Below are 18,229 nucleotides of genomic sequence, written 5' to 3'. Positions count from 1 at the left end.
GAATTTTTATGGTAGAACTGCAGCAATTGGCTTTTACTGTGGAACAAACCACCCCAAAACATAGCTTAAAACAGCGATTTCATTTAGCTCACAATTCTGTGAGATGGCTGGGACGGCTGGGTTGGCTGGGATCTCTTCCACATGTCTCTCATGCTATGTCAATAGGCTGGTCCAGGATCATCAGATGATGGTCTCAGGGTTTCCAGCAACAAGAGGGCAAGTCCTAATGCACGAGTGCTTTTCACAACTCTGCATATGTCACACTTCTTATTGTCCCTTTGGCTAAACAAGGCATGTATCCCTGCCTAGATTTAAGAGGATAAATAATTAGACTTCACTTCTGATATGAGAAAAGACAAAATCACGTCACAGAAATGCATAGAGGAATGGGCAAGATTTGTGGCCATTTTTGCAACTAATATTAGTGACCTATGGGTCAAGATTATTTTTCCTATATGCCTATACAATTGATCTGCTACATTTATTGAAAAGACCATTTATTCCCCACTCAATTGCAAAGTTCACTTTAAAAAAAATAGCTTGTCTGGGACTGCTTCTGAACACTTGATTCTGTTCCACTGCATTATTTATCTATCTTTGTGTAAATAATAAATATTTTAATAATTAATGCTTCATAATTTATTTTGATACCTGACAGTGTAAGTCTTTTAGCCTTGTTGATTTTTAAAGAGGGTCTTAGTTGTTCTTGGCCATTTGTATTTCTATGTAAATTTTAGGGTCCACCTGTCAATTTCCACAAAAAAAAAATCTGTTGAAATTTTTATTGGGATTTTATTGGATCTGTAGATCCATTTGGGATAATTTGTCTCTCTGAGTTTTCCCATCTATGAATAGGGTACATACCTGTGTTTATTTAGGATTCGTTTTATTTCTGTTAATGTTTTTTATTTTGCTCAATAGAAGTCTTATGTCTCTTCCATTATCTTTATTCTTAAGCAATTGAAGTTTTTTTCTTTCATTCTTTTCTGTTTATGTTTGGAATGTTGTTACTTTTTTTCATTAACTTTTTGAAAATGTTCTCTCCAGTGAGTTTTTGTTGTCTGCAGGAAGGTTACACCATTCTTTTTCATCACTTTCTTACTGAGTTTGACACAACTCTCTCAATAAATAAAATATCAGATAAACAGTAAGGATACAGGATATCTGAGTAATACAGAACAAAACTGAACAAATGGACACTTGCCTGAAATCTTTGTATGGAGGCAGAATATGTTCCTCTTATTCTATCTATATTTGAAGAACATGAATTTTCCCACCTGGCAGCAGGTGGTTCTAGCAGTGTGGATATGTTGGGGGTGAAATGAAAATGTGTCATAGTAGATATCCTGGTGCTCCCTTCTCTGTTTCAGCAAAGGCCTTAATAAATGGCCCCTCTCTGTTTTCACTTCTTCTCTGGCTTTCAGACCTTACATGAATACAGAAGAATCTCTATCCCCAGCTCTGAGCTTCTCAGATCTCTTCACATTCTTTATTTCCAAAATATTGGACTCACCTTTAGTAGTTGGATTTTGCTGAAGCTTTCAAGTCCAGATACATCTGCTATCTTTTGTATTTTCTGAACTTACTTTTTGCTCACTTCTGGGTAGCTTCTGGACATACTGTCTCTACACTTCCACAATAATCATACTCTGTTCAGTCTCAAAACAGTCTTCTCACAGGTAGGGACTTCTCCTTTGGGTAGGAATATTTGATTAAGGTTTCTGGGGGCTTCCTGTCCCTAGGCACTTTTACACTTTTGTTCTTTCTCAAAGTATGTTTTGGTATTGCCTCTCCAGCACATACATACTATTTGGAACAATACTAGAACTTCCTATATTTTATTACATGAGTACTGAGAATTAATCATATATTGTTTCTACAATTGAAGGAAGCAAAGAAGAAAAAATGCTTTATTTCTTAAGCTTTTGAAGAGGAAAGAAGACATGGTTATAAGTATCTGTGGGCTGGGCATGGTGGCACATGCCTGTAATCCCAATACTTTGGGAGGCTGAGGCCGGTGGATTGCTTGAGCCCAAGAGTTTGAGACCAGCCTGAGAAACATGGTGAAACCCTGTTTCTCCAAAAAAATAAATAAATAAAATAAATTACAGAAAATTAGCCAGGGATGGTGGCATGCGCCTGTGGTCCCAGCTACTAGGGAGGCTGAGATAGGAGGATTGCCTTAGCCAGGGAGGTCAAGGCTGCGGTGAGCCATGATGGTGCCACTACACTCCAGGCTGGGCGACAGAATGAGACCCTGTCTCAAAAAATAAATGAATAAATAAAAATCTATGATGTGGTACTTAGCCAAGTCTATAAAAGAACATTTGTATTATAAATTGATGGAAACATAAATTTGGTGTTTAATCAGGATACACACTATCCCAATACAGGCTCTTGCTGCCAAGTAGTGGTGTTAACCAAATTTCTCCCAACCATTCCATTTACTTTGGAGACAACTCTCAGTTGTTCTACTTTTAAAATCTCTTTAATTTAAAACCCATAGTTCTCTATTTAATTAACCGATTTTATCTTGATTTTCTCTTTAGTGCAGATGAAAATAAATTTTGTTGTTTATCAAAAATGAAACCAATACATTTTCTTTTATAGGGAAGTTTATGATTTTCTAGAGCATTATGATATGATTTTGAGGCAAAAGTTTACAAATATTTTCTTTGGTTCAATTTCAAATTAATGAAATTTATAAATTGAGTTTTAAGCCATTTATGTTATCTTTCAGTGTGGAACCTAGATAGAAATTCAATGATTAACCCCTGCTCTGACATAACTCCTTCAGAGATCAAAGAATAACTTGTTAAGCACTTAGAAAATACAACAGATTTGCTAAAACCCATACAATCCTGAACTGTTTAGAATTTCCAGTTACCTGTCAGACTTTGAACTAGAGAAAAGGGACAAGTTTAAAGGACTGAACAAAACACCTATCTAACTTCTCTACTGACAATGAGGAAACATTAATTCATAGATATCGTGCACATCATTGTTTTACTCAAAATACTACAATACAGCTTTCGTGATAGTTTTGGAGAATATTTATATTATTGTAATGTTACTTTTCTGAAAACAAATGATCTACATTGTCTCAAATAAATGTTGGTAAACATTGGGATCTGATCTTTTCTCCATATTGTATATTCTTAGAGCATCTTGTATACTATTCCAGTACTTTGCAATTTAAATGATTTAATTATTTTGAAACAGTTTGTTTAATGTCTATTTTGTCCAGCTATGTCGTTAGTTGCACAGAAAAAAATTACGTCTGTTTTTGTCAAAAGCTATCTCCACTTCCTAGGACAGTGTCTAGCACCCAGTGTCTATTTATTGGCTAACAAACATTGAGCTGCATAAAAGTCTGTTGAAGTCTTTGTAGCATCTGTGAGTTAGGCATGTGATGGGGAGCTTAAAATCAAAAATCACAAATAAACATTCTAATGTTCATAGGTTTACTCAAACTGTTTTTCAAAGGCTGCTCTTTCAATAGCTTCTGCAGTTAGGATTTCCAAGTAACTGCTAACAAGTAGCACTTACTATAAATGTACCTCCCTCTAAAATATGCTGCTCTGTTTCATCTTTTTCTTTTCTAGTATTTTGCTACCATTATATTATCTTTCCTGTTAGACAATGGGCATCTTTAGGGTAAGGACTTGGTATTTCCAGTAAGGACTCAGAAATATTTCTTGACTAACTGATAGATTGAATGGATAAAAAAATCACCAGCCCATTATTAATATGAATGCCCTTATTAGGTGGATTCCTACATAGAAAAGAATTAAAAAGCAAAAGTTACACTTTGATTTAAATATATTGCTTCTGGTCTTCTCTATGTGGAGAAAAAAATTATACAATACTTAATATATTAAAGAATGATTTGTTTGTAAATAAAACTAGCTCAAACTCAATGTTCAAGTAAATTCTATCATTTAAGCTCTCTCTTTAAAAATAAACTATCTTAAATTTAAATTTACGTATACATATTAGAAATGTCTCAAATTTTGAGAACTAACGTTGGTGATTGATATAGTTTGGCTGTGTCATCCCCCAAACCTCATCAAAATTGTAATCCTCATATGTTTTTGGGAGGGACCTGTTGGGAGGTGGCTGGCTCATCGGGATGATTTCTCCCATGCTCTTCTCATGCTAGTGAGTAATTTCCCACAAGATCTGGTTGTTAAAGTGTCTGGTACTTTCTGCTTTGTGCTGTGTCTCCCCCCTCCCCGAACTCTGTTTTGCCTGCCCACCATGTAAGACGTGCCTTGTTTCCCCTTCCACTTCTGCCATGATTGTAAGTTTCCTGAGGCTTCCCAAGTCATATGGAACTGTGAGTCAACTGAAGCTCCTTTCTATATAAATTACCCAGTCACAGGTAATATCTTTATAGCAGCACGAGAACAGACAAATATAGTGATTCATCTGGGTAAAATCATCTTATTGTTACAATTTAACAAGACTACTATTCTCATGAGAATTATAATCAGACTCTGAAGGGATTTTAAAGGAATACTTTCAAAAAGCATTTTTAGTGATGATTGTTTATTGAAATAAGTGTATAATGTTTCTGGTTGAATACTTGAAGGAAGGTTGGCTGACAAATTTCACAGTTGTCTACTAATAAGTCTCTTTAGAGTATGAGTATAAAATATTTGTGCAATACCTCTGAATTTATAAAGTATATTTTCATGTTGCATATCAGAGAATTTTCAAAACCATGTGAGTTATTTAGTATGTTGTTTATTTTACAAAATAGAAAACTGAAGTAACAGAGGCATTAAGGGGTTACTCATGACCTCCTATTTTTACACTACAGATTTTATACCCCAGTTTTTTTGATGAAAGGTGGGACACTGTTCTTTGGGCTTGAATAGGTGTCTTTCCTAGATAAACAACACAGGTTAGAATGGATGGTTTCTTACATAACGGGATATAGAAGCTAAGTACTACAAAGCAGTGTCTCTACCATCCCCAGATAGACTCAAAGGTCAATAGAAAAGGGAACAGAATCTGCCTCACATTGTGGTTAAGTTCTCAAAGATGTTTAAAAATGCTTTCTTCAATTTAACTTCTTTTTTTAGTAGCATGAGCCTCTTAGCCACTGAATTGTGGAGTTTTATTGGTGTATACAATCACAGGAGAAAAATCTGTAAAATTTGAAAAATCCATTGTTTTCTTCTTTTCCTCAATCAAATTCTCTCTCTCTTTCTGTCTCTCTCTTCCATTATACACACATATCATGTAAAATATATAAGATACTATACAATTAATCATTTGTTTGCTTATCTACCCATTGCTAAGATATTAATTTTGAGGCCCTTGTTCATTGAGAAGTTGCTGGGACTTTTAGAAAGGAGTGCTTTTACCACAAAAGAGAAACTTCAAATAATGTCATCTATATAGATTTTGGATTTTTACTTTAGTTATAGTAGGATTTTATCATGCAATATGCTTTCTTTTACCAGGCGTATGGCTTGAGAAAAGGATTTGAAAGGAGTGGTGCATCCAGGGTCACTTAAGAACTTCAAAATGACCCTTGAGGGCAACTGTGGCATTTAGATTACCAAAAGAAATAAACATGTCTAAGAAAATTTCAACTTGTTATTATCTAAATTTAAGACATTGACAAGCATTTGACCTTGATGGTCCCAGTAAAAAGTGATGGTAAGCATATGAAGAAGTATTGCTTTTCTTTGTTTCTCTTCTTTCTCTATTGCCCAAACTTAAAGCAGCATTGAGTAAGATTAGAAGGTTTTTTTTTCTAATTTATATATAATAGTTGTACATAGTTTTTAGAACTTTTTGATTGTAACATTCTCAATGCTATCAGAAATGAAAAGGGCAGTATTCATTTCATGTGTTGAACTGCTAACATATTCATCATTTAAATTTGTGTTCATAAGATATAATAAAAGTGTTAGACATTTTATAATTCTAAGTTCTTTCATGCAGAGGGTCTCTAGAAGGAATATTCTGGAAAATGATACCATCACCTCTCTGTGATATCCCAGTTTATTGTAGAACTTGGAATCCCATGTAAAAGAAATAAAAAATATTTAGTTTATTTTGGGTAGAATTAAGAATAAAATAATAAAATTTGTGTTAATATTCAGTATTTGACTAGGCAGAAATTATAGAATCTTCTACATAATTTTAAGATCTGTATTTACCATCTCATTGCCAATTAATTATCAATTACTTAAGCAAATATTGCACAACTGTTTGCCAGGCTCTGTTATAGGCTCCTGTGATTTATAGGTTAATAAAACATATAAATTCTGCTCACCAAGCATTTATATATAACATGTACAAACATTTGATACATACTTATACTGTGTTAAAATGTATGTAAACAGGCCAGACTCAGTGGCTCACGCCTGTAATCCCAGCACTTTGGGAGGCCGAGGTGGGCGGATCACTTGAGAACAGGAGTTCAAGACCAGCCTGGCCAACATGGTGAAACCCTGTCTCTACTAAAAATACAAAAAAAATTAGCTGGGCATGGTGGCAGGTGCCTGTAATCCCAGCTACTAAAGAGGCTGAGGCAGGAGAATCGCTTGAACTCAGGAGGTGGAGGTTGCAGTAAGCCAAGATCATGCCATCGCACCCCAGCCTGGGCAACGAGAGTGAAACTCTATCTCAGAAAAAAAAGTACGTAAACATTTAATAGATTTTATAACACAGCAAATAATGCCAGTGGTGCATCTAAAAGGCTAAAGAACCATTGGAAATACAGCATATAAAGTTACAGTGTTGGAGAGCCTTTTATTCATTATCCAACAAATATTTTGTGAACTCACCAAAGATGGAAATGCTATATTGAAAACTTTCTGTACTGATTTTAGTGATTCTAAGAATCACAGAGTTGTAAATCATATAAATGTAATAACCTGGTATGGAAGATGGATGAGAAAAACTCAGTAACAGCACTAATCAATGCAATTGCTGTGATAATCATCAATAATGTAGTGCTTTTTTTTTCTTGATGAAGTGGACTTGTCAACCTGTAGAACAGTGTGGTTTGTAGTAGCTAGAATCTGCACACACCATTTGGGTCAAGCCACAATGTCCCTGAGGGGCCTCATGCTCTACTGGTCAAAGAAGAGTTCAAAAAGAAATGTTACTCTACCCCCCGCCCCCAGGAATGTTGTTTTACATTGTGGTTTCAGAATGTCTCTAGAAAAATACAAATGTTTTATTGAATGCTTTTTTACATTGGGGTTTCAGAATATCTCTAGAAAAAAGCAAATATTTTATTTAAATATAAAACATGACTTCACCAAATAAATTGTATATCCTACCTTAATTTTAAAAACATTCTTGGTGAGGTATGGTGGCTCTCGCCTGTAATCCCAGCACTTTGGGAGGCCGAGGTGGGCGGATCATGAGATCAGGAGTTTGAGATCAGCCTGGCCAACATGGTGAAACCTCATCTCTACTAAAAATACAAAAAATAGCTGGATGTGGTGGTGGGCACCTGCAGTCCCAGCTACTTGGGAGGTTGAGGCAGGAGAATCATCTGAACCCAGGAGGTGTAGGTTACAGTGAGCAGAGATCACACCATTGCACTCCAGCCTGGGCGACTCTGCCTCAAAAAAAAAAAAAAAAAACAAAAAAAACCCAAAAAAACAAGCAGGCTTTCAAAATACTATAAAATGATGTATTTGTATATTTATATTTTTGCATTTAGAAATATGTTGAAAAAAGAAAAAAATTAGGCGAATTTAAGAACATGTAAGAAAGGTTTAAATATCTTCCTTCTACATTGATAACTAATAGAATTGATGGTTATTTAAATGACTGTATCTGATTGTTTAGACACATTAAGTGAGGCAACTTACCTCAGATAAAGTCGCTCCAACAATCCCCTTCAAAAAGCCAGCAATTCACCCAACTTAACCATTTTAACAAAAAAGAACCTCTGTTCCTGTTGCTTTTATCACAGAATCGGGATGTCGGGGGTGAGAGACAAACTATAGAACTAGCTTTTATAAACATACAAAATGATATTTTCCTTTAGAATGGGCAAGGAAAGTTTCATTGAAAAGAACACATCTCAGGTAAAGCTAGTTTTACTTTTATTCTTCATCTTCTTAAAGCTGGCTGTAGAGAAGCTCATTGTGTTGCCTTATACTTTTTGTTCAAGGCACCTGAGCAATACACAATGTATCACTTATCAGTAGAACAAAAGACTCCTTCATCAGTCAAACTCCGGGGAAGAGGACAGCTGCAGACTCAGAACCACACTAGGCAGGTACTTTGCTTGAGACAGAACGGGAAATAGACCATTCATGTGGACCTTCATGTCTAACCCTTTTATTTGACTCAAGCAAGATTAGTCTCTTTCAAAACACACCTATGTTTAATGGTAATCTTAGATGTTTGTTTCTTATTAGAGACTTGGTTCAGAAAATGCAGAAAGCACTTTGTATTATGTGGGTTTTGCAATAGAAACAATGGCTATTTTTATTTAGCTGAAGAGCGCTGCTATAGATAAAGATTTCTACATTGTAGAAAAATATCTTTATTGCAAAAATTACACTATAAATATATTTTTTTATCTGAATGTAAGACCAAAGAAAATCAGGAAGGTTTTTTGCTGTTGATAGTGTAAATGAACATTAAAAGAAAAATCTTTCATTGTCTTGCAAAGATACAATTAAAATTAATAGTTTAATCCAAATATGAATCTTATCATTGAATATATTCTTTTTCCTTTAATGTGTGTATATATATATAAATATATATATATATATATATCCTTTTACGATTCTAAGTTATACTCAGATTTCCATTAAATTAAAAAAATCAGTTTGGAAGGTTATTAAAATGTAGAAACCCAAATTCTTGAGAAATTATGAAAGAAATAACTGTTTCCTGAATAATTCAAGGGTTTCTTAGCTGCTATGTAGGCTACCCTATATGGGAATAATTTAATACAGAATATTTCATGCAAGTCAGCACCATCACATTTTTCTTTTATTCTGTTATGTGTGTCTCTGACATAAATGTTTGAGTAATCACACATTAGAATAATAAAATATATTGATGCTTATGCCATCATTTACTCCATGACAATAGTATAAACAGAATGTTATCATATATTTGCAGTATGAATAATTGCAGGACCTCATTAATTTGGGGTGCTCTTGGGGAAGAAAAGATAATCTATATTAAAAAATTTAGGAAAACAAAAAAATTGACAAACTACTTACAAGTATAGACTGACTCTTAAGTGACTTAGAGACTTAAAGACAGGGCATACAGAAGTTCTTGTTTGAAGAAATAGTTCAAAATTGTTTATAATTAGCATATTCACTTTTGCCAATAGATGCCTCTATCTGGTTGAAAATTCTTCTTTCTACAGTGATCTCTTGATCTCCTACAATAATTCGGGCACTGATTTGGATAATGAGGATGGCTGTGAATAAAGCAAAATGATTTATTTTCAGTAGCTTGGTCACAAGGGCTGTGAGATATTTCGTATTAGTCATTTAAATCACTAAATGGTTGAAATTAACTTTATCACAGTATAATTACAAACTTAGGTTTTGTGCAGATCTAACTTTTCATTTAGTGTTTTCTCATTTGTGTAGGTTAGAAAATTGCTTCCCAGTTAAATAAGTAGTAGCTAAAATTTCAAATTGGTATTGCTATAATCTGGCAGGTCATTATGTATGCATGATTATCTTATATGTATCAATTTGATACACAGATTGCCTATATCTATATATTTAAATATAGGTGTGTATATCTATTTACATATAAATTATCTATTTATAGACATGCAGATGCTCCTCTTCTTACAATGGGGTTATGTCCTGATAAATCTATTGTTAAATTGAAAATATTGTGAGTTGAAAATGTATTCAATACATGTAACCAGTGAACATTATAGTGTAAACGGGCTGATCTTACATACGCTCAGGACATTAACATTAGCCTACAGTTGGGCAAAATCATCTAAGAGAGTCTATTTTATAATAAAATGTGGAATAGCTCATGTGATTTATTGAATAGTGTACTGAACATGAAAAACAGAATGGTTGCATGAGTAGTCGAAGTGCAGTTTATACTGAATGTGTATTGCTTTCGCACCATCATAAAGTTGAAAAATTGTTAAGTTAAATCAGGGGTGTCAAATCTTTTGGCTTCCCTGGGCTACATTGAAAGAAGAATTGTCTTGGGCCACACATAAAATACTCTAACACCAACAATAGCTGATGAACAAAAAAAAAAAAAAAAAAAAGAAAAAAAAAAGCTTGAAAAAATCTCATAATGTTTTAAGAAACTTTACAAATTTATGTTGGGCCACATTCAAAGCCATCCTGGGCTGCAGGTTGGACGAACCTGAGTTAAACCATCATAAGCTGGGGACAGTCTGTGTAAATATAGACATATACACTCTGTTCCATATACCAAAGGCCCAATTAAACTGATATTACAGAATTCCAAAAAGCATAATATACCTTGCTTCTTTAAAAATATTCCCTTTTTGTTTACTTTACATAAGATTCTTGTTAAATGGAAATTTAAAAATCAAAGCAGTCAAAAAGAGTTTGAATTGAAAATTGGATTCTGAAGGTTTTGGTTCTTGTTGAGGACTTATTTCTTTAGGCATTTCTGCTTTTGGTAACATTACTTGGATATTATATTACATTCTCCCCCATGGTCTACCTCCCTGTGGTCCTCCTCACCTTCTATTTCAAAAGCAGCCAACTCACCTATCTCCTAGAACCATTGTCTTCCTTTATCTACAGCTAGATGTAGAATTTAAGCAGGAATGATTTTTTCAGAATACTCCCATTTTTTTTTGTTTTGACGCATTCTCAGACTGTCTGATCCCTGTCTCCTGATCATAATATATTTAGAAGCCATGCACATCTTTTTTCAGTTTATTCTTTAAAAACTGTTGATCAAAACGAGACATTTTTACTAATACTTCCCATTCTCTTTACAAACTTCATTCTTACTCCCATGGCTACTTTTGTGGCTATTAATAAGGTAGTTCACTTTTTATGATGAAATAGAAATGACTCCTGATAAGGATGAGAGTATGTGTAGTGGCACCATGAATGTTCAAATCATTCCGTATGTCCTTATAAACTTTTGTTGCAGTATCTCCCAAAGGAGAATCCTGATTATTAGACAAAATGTTAACTTTTTTTTTCAGTTACCAGAGGCTTATTTTATTTTATTTTTTGTTATTTTGGATATGGGGTTTTGTTATGTTTCCCAGGCTGGCCTTGAACTCTTGGACTCCAGTGATCCTCCAGCCTCAACCTCGAGAGTAGTTGGGATTTTAGGCATGGGTCACTGTGCCTGATTTCATTTGTTTTAATATTATTCTTCTTCCAGGGAAATAATTTTTGTAAATTGCATTGTATGTTGAAAAAATGGAAATTATCAGTATGTTAATGAGAAAAGTAGAAAAATAGAAAATGTAAGAGGAGTCTTTCTTAGAGTTAACTTAGAATGACTGCTTCATTCATGAATGGGTATCACGGCTCTGTGGGAAACTTCTAGTAATTATCACTCTTAAAATAATAATGGTACCTTAAAATGACTAATCATGATGGCATTTGAATTTCAACTTTGAAATAATATGTCATGTCATATTTCTTTATACTTATTTCTTCAATCACCTATTATGGTCAAGATACTCTGGGAAAGGGATCTACTCACAGAAGGTGCAGTGGAGCGCATCACAGAGACAGACACTCACCAGGAGAGGGAGAGACAACACCAAACTTACCCTTCCATGAGAAGGAACAGCCCCAGGTGACAGGCAGGGAGGAGGGAATCTGAGATGACTTCTACAATGTGTTCATAAAACAATGTGTCATAAATCTCATGAGACAAGCACACAAAAAATTATGGGAAGTCAGAGAGGAGATGCTAATAGAAACCGTGTTCACTCATAGCAACTGTATAATGGTATTTCTTAGAGTGTTTTTCAGAACAATCAAATTGGTATTATATAGGCTCTTATTAAAAATGCCAGCTGAGCCCCACCTAAAACTTGCTCATTTCTAATTTCAGGGAATCTCTGTCCTGGAATTTTGGAGCTCAAGGAGTGGGGTCTTTGAGTCCGCTTTCCTCCTTGTGCAGGGAGGGGAAGTGAGAATGGGAGACACTGGATGGCTCTAAGATGAATCCCTCCCCCATACTCTTGAGACCATTTCTACTCTGGGCACCTGGGGCTTGCTGTTATCCATCTGCAGTTGGTGCTTTGCAGTTCTCATCAGGACATGGGGCTTCCTTAGCACTCCCTCCATTTCAAGTGCTCTCCTGTCTTGGTTTTCTTACCATTGCTCCATTCTGCATCTCCTCCCTTTCTTTTGCAGCTTCTGTTAAGCCTTCTTTATTGATTCCTCTTCCCCTGCCTTTCCTGGAATGGTTGGACGTCTATAGAATTCTGCCTCAATCCTCCCTATTTTCTCGCTTTTACTTCAGGAATGTATGAGTCTCCTTTCATGTGTGCCTTGTCCAATGCAGCAGCCCTCAATATCTGCCTACCTCTCCAGCTAGGATCATGTCACATTTTACTTTTTTAGTTTGCATTAGTTGTATTGACTGTTTTAACAACCATACAACTGATGAAAATCATGGCCTCTTCTCCTACTACTACTACTTAGGCTAGAAAAATCATGATTTACGTACTCCAAACTATGCAATTTTGTCTGCTCTGATGGCTTTAGCTATGACCTCTATACTAAAAAGTCCCATATCTATTACTCATTCTGAGATGTCTTTCATTTCCAACTTTTCCCTATTCATGTCCGAATTATTTTCTGCTATAAATTTGGCCTTTGTCTTTCATCAAATGTGCATGTACCTGCGTGTGCATTTGTGTGTGTATACATACATGTCTCCACTCATGCCTTGTATCCATTTGATCACTTATTCCCATCAATTCTATTTCTGAAATCCTCTTTCTCTCCTCCACTCTTTTTCACTTCTTTCTGGTCTGGACTATTTTATTTTTTTTCCCTGCTGCTCTTCTCATGAGCAGTTCTATCACTTCCTAGATATCCTATTTCTTCATGTTGCTCTTAGAGTTATTTTTTTGATAATTGAAGTTTTTCTTTTACAAATTTAAGCCGTCAGTGTTTAAACAAACAAACCTCAATGTATCAAAAAAAGTTACAACGACAACAAAAAACAACAACAAAAGAATACAACAAACAAAACCTGTCACAAACTGGCCCCAACCTACCTAGGCAGCCTCACCTCTCTTTGCTGGTCACCTTCTTATTAGTTCAGAAGAATTAATAACCACATAGATCATGCACATAGTGGATACTTGGTAAATGATTGTTGGTGAGTGGAAAATACTGTTTAGGTACATTAACCAACTAGCAATATAAAAATAAACTTTTCCCCTAGACAAATAGAAATGTGTGAATTTTTTAGTGATGCAAGGGTCGAATTCATTGGCTCTTAAACTTTACTGAGCATTGGAATTCCCCAGTGGGCTTGTCAAAACCTGTATTGCTGGGTCCCATCCCCAGATTTTTGTTTCAATAGGTCTCAAAGAAGTCTGAGACAGCGTCCCATGATGGTGATGTTTCTGGTCTGGGGACCACATTTTATAATCTACTAATCTAGTTAATACTACTAAAATGGTTAAGTAAAAGTCATTAGCTTTTTTGTTGTTGTTCCTCTACACATCTAATTAAAGAGTCTACTCTTGTTTATGGCCCCTGATAAGGTTTGGCTCTGTGTCCCCACCCAAATCTCACCTTGAATTGTAGTAATCCCCATGTGTCAAGGGTTGGGCCAGGTGGAGATAATTGAATCATGGGGGCAGTTTTCCCCTTACTGTTCTTGTGATAGTGAGTTCTCACAAGATATGATGGTTTTATAAGCATCTGGCATTTCCCCTGCTCGTACATTCTCTCTTTGCCTGCTGCCATCCATGTAAGATGTGACTTGCTCCTCTTTGCCTTCCACCATGATTGTGAGGCTTCCCCAGTCATGTGGAACTGTAAGTAGATTAAACTTCTTTCTTTTGTAAATTGCCCCATCTCAGGTATGTCCTTATCAGCAGCATGAAAATGGATTAATACAGTAAATTGGTACCAGTAGAATGGGGCTTTGCCAAAAAGATACCTGAAAATGTGGAAGCAACTTTGGAACTGTGTAACAGGCAGAGATTGGAACAGTTTGGAGGGCTCAGAAGAAGACAGAAAAGTGTGGGAAAGTTTGAAACTTCCTAGAGACTTGCTGAATGGCTTTGACAAAAATGCTGATAGTGATATGAACAATAAGGTCCAGGGTGAGGTGGTCTCGGATGGAGATAAGGAGCTTGTTGGGAAGTGGAATAAAGGTGACTCTTGTTATGTTCTAGCAAAGAGACTGGTGGCATTTTGCCCCTGCCCTAGAGGTTTATAGAACTTTCAAGAGAGATGATTTAGGGTATCTGACAGAAGAAATTTCCAAGCAGCAGAGCATTCAAGATGTGACTTGGGTGCTGTTAAAGGCATTCAGTTTTATAAGGGAGGCGGGGCATAAAATTTCAGAAAATTTGCAGCCTGACAATGTGATAGAAAAGAAAATCCCATTTTCTGAGAAGCAATTCAAGCCGGCTGCAGAAATTTGCATCAGCACCAAGGAGCCAAATGTTAATCTCCGAGACAATGGGGAAAATGTCTCCGGGATGTGTCAGAAGTCTTCACAGCAGCCCCTCCCATCACAGGCCTAGAGGCGTAGGAGGAAAAATGGTTTTGTGAACCAAGCCCGAGGTTCCTGTGTTGTGTGTAGTCTAGTGACTTGGTGCCTTGCATCTCAGCTGCTCCAGCCATGACTAAAATGGGCCAAAGTAAAGCTTGGGCCATGGCTTCAGAGGGTGCAAGTTCCAAGCCTTGGCAGCTTCTACATGGTGTTGAGCCTGTGGTGCAAAGAAGTCAAGAATTCAGGTTTAGAAACCTCTGCCTACTGGGAGTGCCACCCATTGGAGCTGTGAGAAGAGGGCCACCCTCCTCCAGATCCCAGATGGTAGACCCACCTACAGCTTGCACCGTGCATCTGAAAAAGCCACAGACACTCAATGCCAGCCTATGAAAGCAACCAGGAGGGAGGCTGTACCTTGCACAGCCACAGGGATGGAGCTGCCTAAGACCATGGGAACCCACCTCTTGCATCAGCATGACCTGGATGTGAGACCTGGAGTCAAAGGATATCATTTTGGAGCTTTACAACTTGACTGCCCTGCTGGATTTCAGACTTGCATGGGCCCTGTAGCTTCTGTTTTTGGCAAATTTCTCCAATTTGGAATGGCTATATTTACCAAATACCTGTACCCCCATTGTATCCAGGAAGTAACTAGCTTTCTTTTGATTGTACAGGTCTTGTCTCAGATGAGACTTTGGACTTTGGACTTTTGGGTTAATGCTGGAATGAGTTAAGATTTTGGGGGATTGTTGGGAAGGCATGATTGGTTTTGAAATGTGAAGACATGAGATTTGGGAGGGGCCAGGAGCAGAACAATATGATTTGGCTCTGTGTCCCCACCAAAATCTCACCTTGGATAGTATAATCCCCATGTGTCAAGGGTGGGACCAGGTGGAGATAATTGAATCATGGGGGCTCTTTTCCTATACTGTTTTCATGATAGTGAGTTCTCACAAGATCTGATGGTTTTATAAGCATCTGGCATTTCCCCTGCTCACACATTCTCTTTTTGCCTGCTGCCATCCATGCAAGATGTGACTTGCTCCTCCTTGATTTTAGCCATGATTGTGAGGTTTCCCCAGCCATGTGGAACTATAAGTCGATTGAACCTTTTTCTTTTGTAAATGGCTCAATCTCAGGTATGTCTTTATCAGCAGCATGAAAATGGACTCATTCAGCACCTGTATGCCATGTACATAAGTTCTGCTGGTATTGTGAAGTCTTCTATGGCCTCCTGTGATGGTTAATTTTGTGTTATCTTGGCTATGCCATGGTATGTATATATTTGGTCAAACACCAGTCTACATGTCTCTGTGAAAATCTTTTAAAAATTTAAATCAGAAGATTTTGAGCAAAGCAGATGTCCCTCCATAATGGGAGTGGGCTTCATCCAATCAGTTGAAGTTCTTAGGAGAAAAGACTGAGGCTCCTGAGGAAGAGAAATTGTGCTTTCAGATTGCAACATCAATTCTTCCCTGGGTCTCCAGACTGCTGGCTTGCCCTGCAGACTTTGGACTCACTAGCCCCTACAATTGTGTGAACCAATTCCTTAAAATCTTTCTCTACTTTCATATCTCATTAATTTTATTTTTTTGGTTCTTTGGAGAACTCTGACTAATATACCGCCTATGTCCTTAACCAAGGATGCTGCAGGATTGGAAATTAACTGGAATCTACTCTCTGTCTTTGCCATGCCTGTGTAAAGTGTATTGACATCTTAAAGACTAGAAATCTCTTAGTATTTCAGCTGGGACATGATATAAGCAATATTCAAATGTAAATTGCATCATGTATATCGGTGCTAAAATTTTTAATCTTTGTTTAGATGAACCAGTCCTACTGAATTTTTCTTGATTTGGCGTTTTAGAAAGATATCAAGCATACAAGTGAAATATAAGTGAATACAAAAGAAGAAATGTGCTTTTTTTCTTTTCAAATGCTAAAGTTTTTTATTAGCTGGCCAAGGTCAGTTAGCAAGAGGGAGAAAATTAATGGTCACTACAGCCATTAACAAAACAGGGACAGTGAAACTAGTTTCACTCTTTTCCCCAATATCTATAAATGAACATCTTAGCAGTAGTTGTGTCTTTGTGTTGGTTTTATAAGTAGATACTATTTCAAGGAGAAATTGAATCCTGGTGAAGTGAAATGGAAAAGTAATGAAAGTGTGTTTCCATCTCAAGCTTCCTGTTCATTTCAATAAAATTATTTTCTCATTATACCTCAGTTGCAGCTACCACAGTGGCATAATTATTTCTTAGTGGAAAGAAGGGATCAGCAATGCGACAGCATTTTGTCCAATTTCACACTAAGGAACTTGATCATCGATTTTTTTTTCTTTTCTCTAGCTTATACTAACAGGAATGCAAGGATTACACAAAATAATTGCATATATGATCACTTCCTGCCAATATAAAATGTCACTGAACACAATGGCAGGGCCTATTTCCAAATGACTGCCGACATTTTGGTTTGGCCTATGAAGGTAAGTCACATAAGCTACTTAAAGCTGGAATCATAATCTTTCAAGATTAAAATCATGAAAGCTTTGAAACTGGCCTGATGCCGAATTTCAATTTCCTGTTGTGTCTTCGGGGGATAACGTGATGAATATTGGAAAACAGTTCTTTTCGATGACTTTTCATATACTTTTGTGCAATTCATTCCAACTTAGCCACTCTCATATTTTAAAAGCTGGCCAGTTTTTGGTAAGTTATGTACTAAGAAACCTGACACTTTAGTATTGTTTTCTCATTTATTAGTAATGATGCCGTATAGAGTCTAAAAGCACAGATTTTGGACAGAGAGAAGAATAGGTTTTCTTTTATTAGTTCAGTGATACCTTGGGGCAAGTTAATTAGCATCTAGCTAAAAATTATAAATAAAGGTGCTATAAAAATCATCTTGAGTGAGATGGTGCATGTATTTTCTGTGGTATTGGTTGCTCTGAGCCGAGATTGCGCCACTGCACTCCAGCCTGGGCGACAGAGCGAGACTCTGTCTCAGAAAAAAAAAAAAAAAAAAAGAAGAACATAAACGCATTTTCACTTTAATGTGTGCTAGACATCCCCAAATTGACATGCCCAGTGCTGGACCCCTGATCTCAACTCCCAGTGTGCTTCACCTGCAACTTTCCCCATCTCAGGTGATGGCAACTTCATCTTTCTACTTTCCCAGGCCTCACCTTTTTCGTATCCCACCATCAATCCTTGAGGAAAGCCTTTGAATCTATTTCCAAAATATTTCAAGAATGTAACCACTCTTCCTGCTTCCATTACAGTCACTTTGATCCAATACATCATCCTCTTTCAGCTAGGGGACTGCAACGGCTCCTAACCTTTTTCTTTGCTTCCACTCTTGACCCGCTGTAGTTTATTTTCAATTATCACACTTTTTCTTTTTGGTTTAACAGTTCTGAACCTTGATGATTTTCACAGTTCAGTAAGAGGCTTCCTTCAAACCTGTAGCCTACTTAAAAAATAATAGCATCTATAGAGTAGTTTTTTTGTCAAAGTGTGCTCCACCAGTCACCTGCATCAGATAT

Source organism: Mandrillus leucophaeus, unplaced genomic scaffold (genome assembly GCF_000951045.1).
Source record: "Mandrillus leucophaeus isolate KB7577 unplaced genomic scaffold, Mleu.le_1.0 Scaffold328, whole genome shotgun sequence".
NCBI lineage: Eukaryota > Metazoa > Chordata > Mammalia > Primates > Cercopithecidae > Mandrillus > Mandrillus leucophaeus.
Note: the sequence above shows the minus strand (reverse complement) of the source record.